The 13,438-nt window shown below is 45.8% G+C and overlaps 1 protein-coding gene across 3 annotated transcripts in view; it reads left to right on the forward strand.

Moving 5' to 3' along the window:
• Positions 1-13,438, forward strand: part of ANKRD11 (ankyrin repeat domain containing 11) — a 137,104-nt gene that overhangs the window by 26,566 nt on the left and 97,100 nt on the right. The gene's annotated exons all lie outside the window — the stretch shown is intronic.

Consider the following 13,438-nt stretch of genomic DNA (forward strand, 5'->3'; position numbering starts at 1 on the left):
CCGAGATATTCTGTGTTTAAATAAAATGGAAATACATGGAGGTTTTAGTGGCTGGTTTGCGGTATGACGCGCTGCCCGGTTGGGCTGGCGCTGCGGTGGGTGCTGTAGGCTGTGCTGGTGCAGGAAGGGTTGGGAAACTCCGAGATTTCTCCATTTCGGTAGATGGCTCCTTCATTGCGAAATACGGGAGTTGCTGCAAACATTGCTGCCCTCAGTTCTCTACAACAGACTTGAGATTTTTATGTTTTGTTGTTTTGGGTTTTTTTTTCCTGCAGTTTGTGTAGCAATAACAGCAGAGGTTCCACGCAAATGGGTGGGGAAACAGAGAGTCCAGTTGACTGTGAGATGGCAGCTTCACGTAGCCCGGGTGGCTGCAACACGGCAGCTCTCACACCACAAGTAGGATGGGTATTTTCTCACTGAATTGTTTTGAAAGGTTGCCCGAAACCAGGCAGGTTCGTCGCTGTAGCTGCTTTTTCCTTGTTGACAGCGAGAAGCAGCTGCTGCCCTGGGCTCGCTTGGGACTTGCTGGGTTTGCAGCTCTGGACCCAGTGCTGGTGGGATTTGTGGTTCCCAACAGCTTCATTGGGCAGCACGGGGGTCAAGGCTTTATCCACACAGAGATTACAACAGCTTTTGATGATGGCTTTGGCACTGGTGTTTTACAGAGTTCATCATGAATATGTAGGTGTAAGATTAAAAGAATGAATAAGGTAGTGCTGCTGAACAGAATTGCTTTTCAGAGCCGCAGCCAAGCCGCGTTCTGACCTCCCGAGAAGGAGACAATTGTAAAGCTGAGGCCCGTCGTGGAAAAGCAATTACAGTACATGCTGCCAGGATTGAATTGTCCTCTGAAAGTCAGATGCTGCAATAATGGTCGTGTTGTTTAGGTGGAACGTGACTTTACTTAACTGCTTGTTATTTTTCTATTAATGTTCTTAAATGTGTTCATGAACAGTTTTCAATTTTTACTGCTTTGAGAGAAATAGAGCTTAGTATTCCACAAGGAAGGCACTTCTTTGCATAGAAGTGTTCTTCTGAGCTTCCAGCCTCTTTTTCCACATTTCAATTCTTATCCCTTCCAAACGAGAGGGGCTGGAAGATCACACACCAGCAGCACCACGCGTGTTCTTTCTTTAGCAGGTCGGTCACAGCCGAGCTGAGCAGTGAGGCTCTGGGTGCTACGGTAGGAAATGTTGGCTTTTGTGGTGAGCATCTGAGGTGTGTGAGGCAGGGCCTGGAGCCGTGTGCAGGTGGAATTAATAGTCGCATGTAGCATTAAAGAGGGAACTGTGTGGCTTGGGTTCAGCTGTCCTGCCGTGGGCCTCACCCACCCCTGCAATGCTGGAGCCCTTTCTCTCAGAAAAAATGCAGATTTTGGAGGTGCTTTAGAGCAGCTGGGTAATTTTCCAGGTGCAGGTTTGCCTGGAGTGTTCAGAGGAGGCGATTTGGGTTCGTGCCGGGGGTGGGTCAGAATTCCCAGCCCAGCTCCCTTTGGCTCCACTCAGACGCTGTCCTGCGGGAACCTCAGGTGGGTTTCCATGGCCCTCAGGAGCTGGCAACTTTTCTGTCTGTCTGTTTTCTGGATGATCTACATTTAATTTTTAAAGCCACATCTTCACCGCAGGCAGAGGTGGCTTTATTGTGAACCCGGGTCTCTTCATTGCTCAAAGGAACTTGCATTTTTGGACACCAAACACCTCTGACACCTGCAGAAAAGATCTTTCAAATCCTTCCCTCTACCCCAATGAAAAAGCTGTAATCTCAGTGTAAGCATCTGATTTGAGTGTTTGAATTGCTGCTTTTACAGTTCTCTGTATTTTATCAGAATTTGTTAAATTGCCAATGTTACTCACATGCCACTTTTGGCAGATGCCACCTACGTGCCCTCAATTTGAAGGCACCTTTCAGGAGAAGTGTGGGTAGGGAGGTTCCTTTCTCGCGTGTCAAATGTTAGAGAGTGAAGTGCTCGCATTAATTCACTTTCACCAGCCTTTCTGCTGCTAATAAGCCAACCTGGTCTGTGTGCACAATGCAGTGCCCTTAATGAACAGATCTAAGCTAAGCAGGAACTTCTTTGAAAAACGTCTTGCTTGACTTATTCTCTGGGTGTAGCTCAGTTCTGCGTGTCCACCACAACACCAAAGGAAGTTGTTGGTAAGAGCAGTTCACAACCTCGTGGAACACTGGGCCTCCTTCCTCTCGTGTCCTGCTCAGAACTAGAAGCAGCCATGGCAATAATTACCGAAAAAGATGGAAAATAATTTTTGCTTGGTTCGTTGATTTTTTGACTTGTTTTTGAATAATTTTATTCTCCAAAAGGACTACATTATGGTTACAAAAATCCTATTTAAGAAAGTATACTTTTGAATTAAGATTTTTGCAGATTTGTATCACCTAATGTATTCTACACTTAAAAATCACAGCTGAGTTTAGGAATAAGTTCATTAAAACAAGCTTGTCATGTAGATGGTGCACAGGATCATCATTTCCAGTAACTGGCAGAGTGTTATTAATATTTGATGGGAGAAGGTTCCCGTGAGGCACGTGGTCCGGGTGACACGTGGAGATGATTTCAGGAGGGAGCTGAAGGTTGGTTGGTGTGTAACGACCTGTTCCCGCTGTGGTGGTTGTGTGACCCATTCAGGGTGCAACCTTCTGTGGGTGACGCGGTGCCGGGTCAATCCCGTGTGTCCCTTGCAGGAGGGACCGGCCCTGCAGAGGGTGAGGGGCAGGCTTTGGGTTTTTACTGATTTCTGGGTGTTTTGTGTTCTTGACAGAGGCTGCAGTTGTGATCTGTGCTGGAGACCGCAGGCTGACAGGCTTTGGAGGGAAGGGGCGGGATGACACAAGTATGGCTGGAGTGGTTTGTTTTTGGAGATCTCCATCGTGCCGTGATGCGGTGCAGCTGATGCATTTGGCAGCAAGAGGTGTGCAATCTGTTCTACCCGAGGAGCCTGCAGACCAACGGGCTGCGGATAGACCAGGCTCACTGTTGTGCTCCTTGAATGAATAAGAGTGTAGAATGTCCCTGTTCCTTTATCTTTTACTCTTTTAAATAATAGTATAGAGAGTTGTGAGCCTGATGATGATTTTGGCACTCAAATCCCAGAGTTCTTTAAGGGGGAAAAGTAGTTTTTGGTGTTTGCGGGAATGTGTTCCTGTTGTACGGGTGCTGAGGGAGGCGGATCGGTGACTCGGGCATCTCCGGTGGAACAGTCGGTGTCCGAGAGGTCCTGGTCACCTGCCCCACACCCCGAGATGGGGATCAGTGCTGGGTGGTGTAAAGCGGCAGGAAAAAATGGAGTGTGAGTTACATGGAAACCTTGCATAGAAAACGGTTTGGCTGAACCACCGGAGCGTCTGACTGTGACTGGCAGGTGCTGTTTGTTTCTTTAATATGTAACTGTGGAAGGGGGAAATTGTTATTTTTCTAGGGAAATGCAAAATTGATGGATAGACTTTATAGGTATTCTTTGGAAGGGGACTTCTGATAAAAACAGGAAGTGCTCCTGAGAAAGTCAGTCTTGGCTGTCGAGTCTGAAGATGGGGACTCGGCATTATTGTTATTTCTGTTCCCTTGGTTAAATTCTTGGCAGAGCTTTAATTTTAGAAGAGCAAGGCAACAAGGGCTGAGATTTGCAGGCTCAGTGTAATTCATTACTGACTTAATTAGATGCTTGAGAACTCAGGTATTCTGACAGATTTTACAACGCCGCATGTTATCCCTGTGTTATAGTAGTTTGCTGGACTTCTCCAGCAGAAATTCAGAGAGAACTTCACTGAAATGTCTTTAACAAGTTAATGTTTTAATTAGTATTTTGATTTGGGATTGGGACTGGATGAGGTGGATTGTTTCCCACTTCTGGGGATGGATGGGAGCCAGGAGATTTCGGGGTGTTTTTCAGGACTCCAACCGGATCTGAGTGTGGGTTTTTGGAAGGGGCTGTGCCGGGTGCAGCAGTGAAGCCAATCTCTGCAACACTGGGGGGATGGCTGAAACTCCCTGTTTCCCCCCAGGGTGGTCTCAGCTGTAATGCTTTTAACTCTTGAATTTGGAACAGAGTTAGCAGCTCACCTTTGGGGGTGGCAGCTTGTGAAACTGTCAATACTATTGCCTGTAACCATCTGCTCCTACCACTTAAGTAGCTGCAAAAATCAGTAATTCATTATTTTTTTGAGGAGCCTGGGTGTAAATCTTCTCCCTTGTTATTTTTATGAGCTCCCTCGTTACACAAGACAAGCGTCTCCTCAGTGCTGGAAAGGCAAAACAACATCTTTAATCTTTCATCTAAATTTATTTGAAATTTAAATTCAAATGGTTACCAATATCAGAGGATACTCAGGGTCACAGTAGCTGTTTCTGGCGCCTGGATCTCCCCATCAAACAGAAACGTGTAACTGCACCTGCGGAACTGCTCCTGGGGTTGAAGGACATGGTCGGTGTGTGTACAAGGGGTTTAGGAAATAGATGTTCTGTTTGGTTTTTGTGGATTTGTTGTGGATTCTTAATCTTTATTTAGTTATTTTTGTCCAGGTGAGTTAATAATCCAGGTGGGCTGGCTTTGGTGGTTCTGATGTGAAGTTGTTGTTGGTAATTAGGGTCACGGAGGGAGAGGTGGTTGTGGTGTGGGAGTCACTGGAACACTGAAACAGCATCGATGGTAGGACAGACAGACAGTTATCCAGGGCTGGAGTTTCACTTGTAGGTTTAAATTGCAGAATGGAAATGGATTGATGTCTAGTAATGATGGTGGTGTTTTGGAACATGTGATGCTGGTTACTGGGTTGTTTCCAGCGCTGTCACGGGGGGGACAGTGGTGACACTTTTTACTACAGAAGGACTTTGCAGCCTGAGGATGGGCACTGTCCGGAGGTTTTGCTCCCTTCCCATCACTGGAGTCCAGGTTTCGTAGCATTTATTCTGGTGGTTATCTGATCTACACAACATCTGTTGGATGTTGATGGAGTTTGTGTGTTGCACGTATCCGGACTCATCCTATGATACAATAACGTAAAAATACAGTATTATCTTGCAATAATATACAAGCAGCAATGACCAGAGCAGCTCTGCCCTTGGGTTGGGTGCATCCCAAGGCCTATTGTATCCGCATGGGCTTTGCTGGAGATGGAGCAGGGCCGGGAAGTCCTGTGCCCTCAGCATCATGGCGGGTCCTGCATGCGAGGGGAACAGCACTGGTACGATGAACAAATGGGGAAGCTCTTGGAGGACTTAGGCCTGGCTGTAATGAATATTTTGGAGGATATGCAGCATAGGAGGGTCTCTGAGGACTGAGAAGCCCAGAACAGTGCATCTGTTGTTCCTGGCAGCCACAAAGAAGGACCTGGCATTCCACTGCCGGTTCCTTGTGTACCCTTAGAAAATTTTAATACTTGCAGGCGTTGGTGGTTTTTAGGAAAAGTCATTAGCCTAAAAGTTGTTGTGCATCTTGCAGGGAGACTTGGACTCTGCCAGGCAGAGCTCAGGTGTTTCTGAGATTCCATTATCTGTGACTTTCCTTGGCTTCAGGTGATAACATTTGACATTAATTCAGAGTTTCCTGGCAGTCCTGATGCCCAGTTTGTCCCCACGCTGATGGGGACCCCAGTACTCTGGGGTGTTTGTGCTCCCAGGCACCTCCAGCTTGGCCCAGGCCTGACTCCCAGCCCAGCTTAGCTGAGCTCGAGTGTTCAGCCCAATGCTGACCGTGAACTAACACAGGGGGAGATACATTGAGGAGCTGGGAGAAGGACAGAAGCTGGTCAGTGCGGGTGTGGGGAGGTGCAGCAGGAGCAGTTATTTCATTTTGGGCATTTTCATCCTTTTGTAGGACTTTTCAGCTGTTTAAACTAACGGTCTAAAGATGAAAAGGTTAATGTTGAATAGCTCCGGTTGTTGTTTGTGGGATCCAGACTTACTGCTGGTGTCATATAAGAAGTAGACTTCCTTTTCATGTTACACAGTCAGAAGAGAATTATTTTTTTGTCTTCAGTAGTTTTTACCTCATTGTTGTAGTCTTGTCAATATCCTGTGTTTGTTTTTTACAGGAAGCCTTTCAACATTTTCTTAATTGGAATTAAGTGTTGTATTAGAAATACACGTTTTGGTGGAAGATAATGTAGGAAAGAAATATTCACAGAAATGTATTTTAAGTTAGTAGAAAAACATTCACTGGAGAGCTTTGCTTTGGAACTTCAACTTGTGAGAGGTTTAATGAAAGGTTTCTGTGCTCTTGGGTAATAATAAAGGAATAAACCAGCTGTAGTGCTCCTGAATTCTCTTGAGCAACTAAGCTTGGAGACTGATAGTAAGTCTATTTGTTGTCATCTTCTCCCTTCTCCTGGTTATTTTAGTGCTTTAACGTAAGGAGCACCTGAATATGAATGATGTACTTGAAGGTTTGGTTAAAGATACAGAAACTTTCCTCATTCCCTTGACCTCAATCTTGCTGAAGGTAGGAAAGCTTTTAAAAAATACAGGTAGCGCTGGCTGCACGTGTGCAGCGCTATGTGTACGTGCATATGGATTTTGAAATGTCCCCTCTTTCAAGGTCATATGCAAAGTGCAGGTTACATTTGCTGTAGAAATCTCTGTTATCGGGGGGTTATTCCTGTGGTCTGAGAGGCACCAAGGAGACGTTTTCATCCATCCAGCCCCCGCAGAGCCTGGACCTGGGGGAGCAGAATGTGGGGTCATGCTCTTCACACTGCGGTCCTCACAGCTGCTTCATCTATTTCTTTTTATGTCATACTTGCAAAACAGCACCAAGCTTTGAGATGCTCCTGTGTAAGCTTCGGTGGTGATGAGCAAGAGGATTAATTAGATGTTCAAGGCAGACAACTGGAGCGGGAGCCGTGCGCAGCAGCGGTGTGCAATGCTGGCACCCTGGCTCGGCGCTGGCCCTTCCCAGCCCCGTGTGCACAGACGCCGCTGAGCACTGGAGCAAAATTTAGTAAGCAAATGATGTGAACAAAAAAGCTCCACTTTGATAGTTTTGCACAGGCTGGAATAGTTGTCAGTGAGGCGATTGATGCCGGTTTGATCACCTGGTGGTGTCTTCCTGGTACATCAGGCTGAGATGTGGATTCCTCCAAGATGCTGCTGTAGACTTAGACTTACTGGTTTGTAATGCTAAATTAAGGAAAAAAAAAAAAATTCAAATGAGATTGCAAGTGTGGGGTTTTTCTGTGTTCTGTCCCATACGATTTGTGTACATTTGAGCAGGTCTTGCTGCTTCCAGAAGCTCCTGCCCCAGGAGGAGGTGGTGGCTGTGTCGGGTGTCACTGAAGTGGGTGCTTTGTTTAGGGAAAATTCAGCTTAAAAAAACACCTCTTCCCCATGCGGAGCTTTCCTTTGCTCACAGAAATAAGTTTCTGTATTCGTATTTAATTTACAGTGCCTCAGAGGAATGAAGACAAAACTGGACTGTATTTTTCTGCCTAGTCCTTGTTAAATTTCTTTGGAACAACTCGGATACAAACAAGGAGGACAGAGTGTACTGGGCAAAGCTGTGAGACATTTTTTGTTAAAACCAGAAGTGTTCATAGCTTTAACATTTGAAGGTAAAAACCAGTGAAGTCCATCAGATACCTCAGAGTAGTTCCAGTTACCACTTGCACTTTTCCAGTTCCTTTGCCTGTGTGATTTTGTGTAGCTTTACCTCTTGACACAGATTTAGATTTTTTATTTTCCCCTATTATTGAAAACCTTGCATTTCTGATAATGGCAGTAAAGAGCTGTGCTCTGTAGCTTAGGAGAAAGTTGGGTCATAATTCAAGTCATGGTCCTGGGGAGGCTTCAATTAAACAGCGTTGAGAGGCTGTATTTTGCAGTTTTGCAAAGTTGGATTTTTTTCCTGTTAAAACCTTGGGGATCCCTGGGAAAGGAGGTTGATCCTGTTTTTTTTTTCTGCTGGGTGAGTAGGAATTTAAAACTTCACCCCCCTGCTTTGACCTAGTTATGAAACCCGTGCCTGTAAAGCATTAATTTGCTTTTCTGTAGAGCCACCTTGAGTTTAGACATTAAAGGATGGTGATAAATCTGATAAACTTAGAATATTTATTCCAGTGGGCTATAAACTATCTTCATTACTCTGGAATTAATCAATGACTTTGACTTCTTTTTTCCCGTGCTCAGCTTTACTTTCACAAGGTATAATTAAAAAAAAAAAAGGCTATAGTTTTCCTTTTTGTTCGACTGTGCTGTTGTTGAACTATGTGTGGTTTGGACTGGAGCCCTCCAGAATGTTGGCAGAAGTTCTTGTCTGGAAAGAAGTGGTAATTCTTTTGGGGTTGAAAAATGGGGAAGGAAAGATCGGTGTAGCAGAGATGATTTAAAGCAGAATATATGCGTCAATATGCATCTATCTGAATGTACGGTAAGGTTTGTGTGATTTTACGCAGGGCACAGAGTGATGTTCATTCTGCGTTGTGCAGCCCCTCGAGATGTTTGTGCTCTGGGGCTGCGTGGGGACTTCTGCTTGTGGCTCAAAAACAAGCCAGCGTATGGAAGTATATACATGTATATCTAGACAAACTGAAAGGGGAAATGTGTGCTTCTTTCAGCCGAGAGGATTGTCATCTTCCCTTTTCCTGGACAAAGTAAGAATACTTCTCTAAGAGCAGCAAGATTATTGCATTGGCAATACTGGAGCTCAGAATAAATTCACAAACTCTTCAGGCTGCGTTTGCCAGCAGGAACACGGGCAGCGGCTGCCCCAGCTGCTCATCTCAAAAGCATCATCTTCTTGCAGAAATCTCTGTCCAAAGTCAGGATCAAGCTTAGAGTTGTTCTTAGTCTAGCAATGCTAACTCCTACGTAGTTTATTTTTATTTATTCAGCTTTGTTATGCTGTGCAGGTGATGCACATGCTCTGACTGGAGGGACAGCCATGTCCCTGTGTCTGTGCAGTGTCCTTATGTTGTTTGTGGCCTTGATACCAGGGTCCAGGGCCTTTCCTGGCTCCACGTGTGAAGCTGGGCTGGGATTTGCAGCAAGGTCTGAGCTGGGATCACTTTCACAATGGTGTGTTGTGAGGACCTGTGCACTTTGAAGAAAGCAGGTACGAAACCCGCGTGAAGTGCGAGACGAACGGCAGATATTCCTGCATCACGCTTAAAATCCAAAAATGGAAAAACTCGCTACGTGATTTCACTGTAGTGGCGTAATGTTGATGACTCTGGTTTAGAGCCGTTTTAACAACTTTTGTGACGAGCTGGAGATGCAGAGGTCGTGGTGGGTTTACCTCTAGTAGCCTCCTTTGTACCTTTGTGATGAAGCAACTTAGTATTGAAGTACTTGAACAAAGAATGTATCTAGAAGTGGCTACTGGTCACTCTGGCAAATACTTAAGACCAAAGCTGCTATTGTTTTTCTCTTAGTTAAATAACAGTCAAACTCATGCTGTGGCTTTTTTCTTTTCAATGGCAGTATCATGTGAGTTTCACACATCCCTGGGCGCAGGGTGGGCAGCACACAGATGCATTGTTGAGGTCCCACATTCCAGGGAGATCAAATGCTCCGTGCACCACATCAGCTGCACATCTGCAACTGCTCAATCCTCTCCGGCCCTTCCGGACCCAGGTGCTGTGCAATTACTGGGTTAAAGGCACCGAGAGCTGCTGCTTCTAGGTCCTTTCTGTTGAATTCTGCCTGCTTTGATTCCCTACAGCTGGTGAAACAGTTAGACTTGGTTCAGGCATGTGTGGAAGAGAGCTCATTTCATGCTTGGAATTGTAATTATGTTCTTTTCTTTCAAGCTGCCAGCAGTAAAAGATGTCTTCTAGTGTGTATTATCTAAATAAGCTGTAGCGTTTAAATGTTTCCTTATTTCATTTTAAGAATGTAGCAAAATAAATTGTGCTTACTCTTGTAGTTTTTGTTGCAGAGCAGTTGATTCCCTGTAGCTCTGTCCTGAGCTCCGGGTACGCTCGGTGTGGCTGTGAAGTTGCTTTCCAGAAGCTGCACAAGGAGCCAAGTGAGGGCAACGGAGCCACCCTGACCTACCCAGCATGCTCAGGGTATCTGCTGGTGACAATCCATTCCATCCCCGTCATCTTCTACATTTACAATAGCAGCTGCTTACTTCTAGTGAATTTTCATCTGTTTAATAGAGATGAGCATGAGACAGACTACAGTGCAGACATTAGTTCTCTCTTTAAAACAGCCTTTTTTCCTGAGTTTTGCCCCGTGAGCGGATGTGTGTCAGCGTGCTGGTCAGCAGCGATGCTCCACGTTCACTGCTGGAGGCTGCAAGTCTGGGATTTGGGGCATTTCCATGTCATGCTCTTGGTGCCATCAGCTGGATTGGAGGAGGAAAGAGCCTGACAAGAACACAACTGGTTTTAACTCACCCTTTTGGGTGTATCTGCAGCTTGGATCTGAATACCCTTGCAGTTAGCACCTAATGTCTCTCTCTCCTCATCTTTATTTTCCATGTTGTGCCAGCTGTACAGGTCAGATCCTTCCCTTGGAGGAGAAATACTCTTCCGTGAGAGCCTTTCAGTGGCCCGATCTTTGAGAGGAACGTGTCCTCTCATCCCCTGGCTCGTGGATGTGCCGTCTCACCTTGGGTAGGGAATGCACTTATCCACATCTCATCCCAGCACACAATTCTTCTTCAAACTGACCTGATCTTCTGGAGCGGGCCCTGCACATGCTGTGACCAGCGAGTTTCTTCGGAGCTGAATTTGTTCCCTGGTCCTGGGCTTTTGGCTTCCTTATAGAGATAAACATGGTTTTTAGATGCCGCTGCTGCAGCTTTTCTCTGATTTTTGGGTGTTTGGAGTTAGCACTTGCTCTGCTTCCCCACGTCTCTGGGGTCTGTCTGCTCATCCCGCGGTCTTGAGCCATTTCGCTGTCTCGGTGATTGACTGGAAGTCACAGTGGATAAATCTTTCATGATTGGAAACCACTTAAGCCACGAGGTGGCTGATGATCACTGGTTATTAGTGGAGAGGTTCTACCAAACAATCAGGGAAAATTGAGTGGCAGAACATATAATTTATGACTTCATCCCGGCACTGTGGGGGCAAGTCCGTGAGAATCGACACAGTGAAAGAATTATATTTGACAGATATTTTAAAGAATGACTCCAGTTAGTGTCATTTATGGGTGGAATGTGTGGACAGATCCCAAGTCCAAGCCCTCTTAGGGCTGGTGCCAAAACCAGATATGAAAGAGTGTGCAAGAAAATGAAGATGGGCTATGTGACCGAGGACTTGACTTTTCTGATAGTGGGCAAAAGAACGTTCTAAGGGTTTTTTCAGTAATTTTTCTGTGATAATAAATTTACAGGTCCTACTTAGTGTTGTTTGAAATTCATGCCTGAGGGGGATCTGTTGGAGCTTGTAAATGGAGCAGTACCTCTGCGTTAAAGGCATTATCAACACACGGAGAAGACCAGTTAGAGAAAGTTCTGGAACATTCTGGAAATTTATTGCATTTAATGAGTGCTTGTAAAAAAAATGCCTGTAAAATTATCTCTGGGATATCTTAATTTCTGCCTAGCAATGATATATGGCATAGGAGAAATCTGTTGTCCTTTGAAATGTGTATTAAAAATACGCGGGCAAAAGCCTCAGTGCTCCTGTGTGCAGTCTGATCTTCCTCCTCGTGCAAGTGACAGATAAGTGCCGTTAACTCCAAAGGAGGAAAAACTCTAGAAAAACGTTATTTCTTCAGATGTTTTGTAGTGGTTGTGCCTCTGAAAGTATTAATCTCTCTCTTGTCACAATTTGGCACTCGCTCTCGTTCCCAGCAGCGGTTTCCCTGCTAATCCCCATCTGGAAGGTTTTGCTGTACCTTACATTAATTTCTGATCTGCTCTATGGCCTGACATGGTGTGAGGGTTTGTGTTCACCTCGAAGGACATCGCAGACCTTCCTATCAGACCCGGCTTAAAACATCGGGGCAGTTTAAGTGCCTGTAAGAGTTCCTGGAGCAGTGGCCTGTGCCGCTCGCCTCTGCAGTGACTGTGTCAGTGTTATTCTCTTGTGGCCCTGAAGAAATTATTTGAGAAATTTGGTTTCAGGTGTGGGGTTTCCTTAATGTGAGTAGCTCGCCTTGAAAGTGGCAGATATTGTCACTTGAGCCTGTGGACGGCAGCTGCCAAGTCAAACATCTGCCTGCTCCAGAGGCGGGTTTGGGTTTGGTGCCTTTGTCACTGTGTATGTGAAAAGTTGCTGTTGTGTTGATGAGGATCATCTCAAAGTGTTGTCTCACTTCCTTCTGTGTAAGTGCACAAAAACATTGAGGAAGAATCCCGAGTTTAACCTTTTAAAATGCAGCATTTCTCCTGTTGCTGAACTTTTGGCCCAACATGTGAGTCCATCCTGTGCCTACAAGGATGTGAAGCTGTAGGCTTGGGTTGGGGCTCCGTGTACCGCAAATGCACCCCCAGTGCAGACAGGCCAGGGCATGAGTCTGCTGGGTTTAATCTCAGGTTTTGTAACTTAAATTTTCAGGAGCTGAAGTTTCTGCCAAGTCTCTGTTATAGACCAAAGGTAGGGAGAGAAACCCTTTAGCTAACAGAACATTTATTACCTTTTGGGGTTTAGATTTGTAAAAACAGTTCAAAACGAAGCTTTCAAAGCAGCCATCCTTTTTTCAAACTTTCCAGGCTTAGCCTACAAGGAGACACAGCCTTGCTTGGTTTGTGCGTGATTTTTCCCTTGTGATGCAGTGAAGCTGCTAACGAAGCAGCTCCCAAGGCTCGTGCTCTCTTCAGGATTTGTTATTGGGTCCTGCCGGAGCTGCTGGGAGCTTTGCCTTGTGCCCAGAGTACTAAAGCTCAGTCTGGAGTTCAGACCTAGTGTACTGCTTGTCTTAGCAAAAGTAATCCTGCGATTCCCTGCTATGCCTGGGTGAGGTTCTGCCGGCTTTAGAGAATGTCTGTGGTGTCCAAAGAGCCTGGAGAAGGGAGCTGGCAGTCACACTGCGGAGCGGGAGCGTGTAAACTTAGCCTAAAGATAATTTATGGTTTCTAAAGCTGCTGCTGAGTAAAACTTTCCAAGGCTGGCTTCTGACCTAGCTCTCATCAGTGCTAAAACTGAGAACAGTCATCTGAAAGTAGCATTTTTATTTGTGTTGAGGGGAAGGAGGAAATTAGGCTACCTTGCTTCTCAAGCAGCTCATCCGCCGTAGTTCTGTAGCACATGTGAAATTGTTTCTTTCAAACTCAAACCACGGGGTAACTTTTCCGTTACCTGAGCCTATACTGGGCTTGTCAGTTAAGACTGATTTAACCTTGGCTTATCGCTTAGTGCATCCCGGGTTTTTGCTGGGTTGATTCCAGCAGCAGGCGCGGTGTTGGGGTGGTACCGGACCCGTTCTCGCTGTCCCCGCACACATGGGCCGTGTCTCGCTCCTCCGCAGCAGCTCTGGGGGAACTCGGGGTCACGCCGGGCTGAGCTGTTGGCAGCAACACCCCCGTGTTGG

Source organism: Patagioenas fasciata, chromosome 13 (genome assembly GCF_037038585.1).
Source record: "Patagioenas fasciata isolate bPatFas1 chromosome 13, bPatFas1.hap1, whole genome shotgun sequence".
NCBI lineage: Eukaryota > Metazoa > Chordata > Aves > Columbiformes > Columbidae > Patagioenas > Patagioenas fasciata.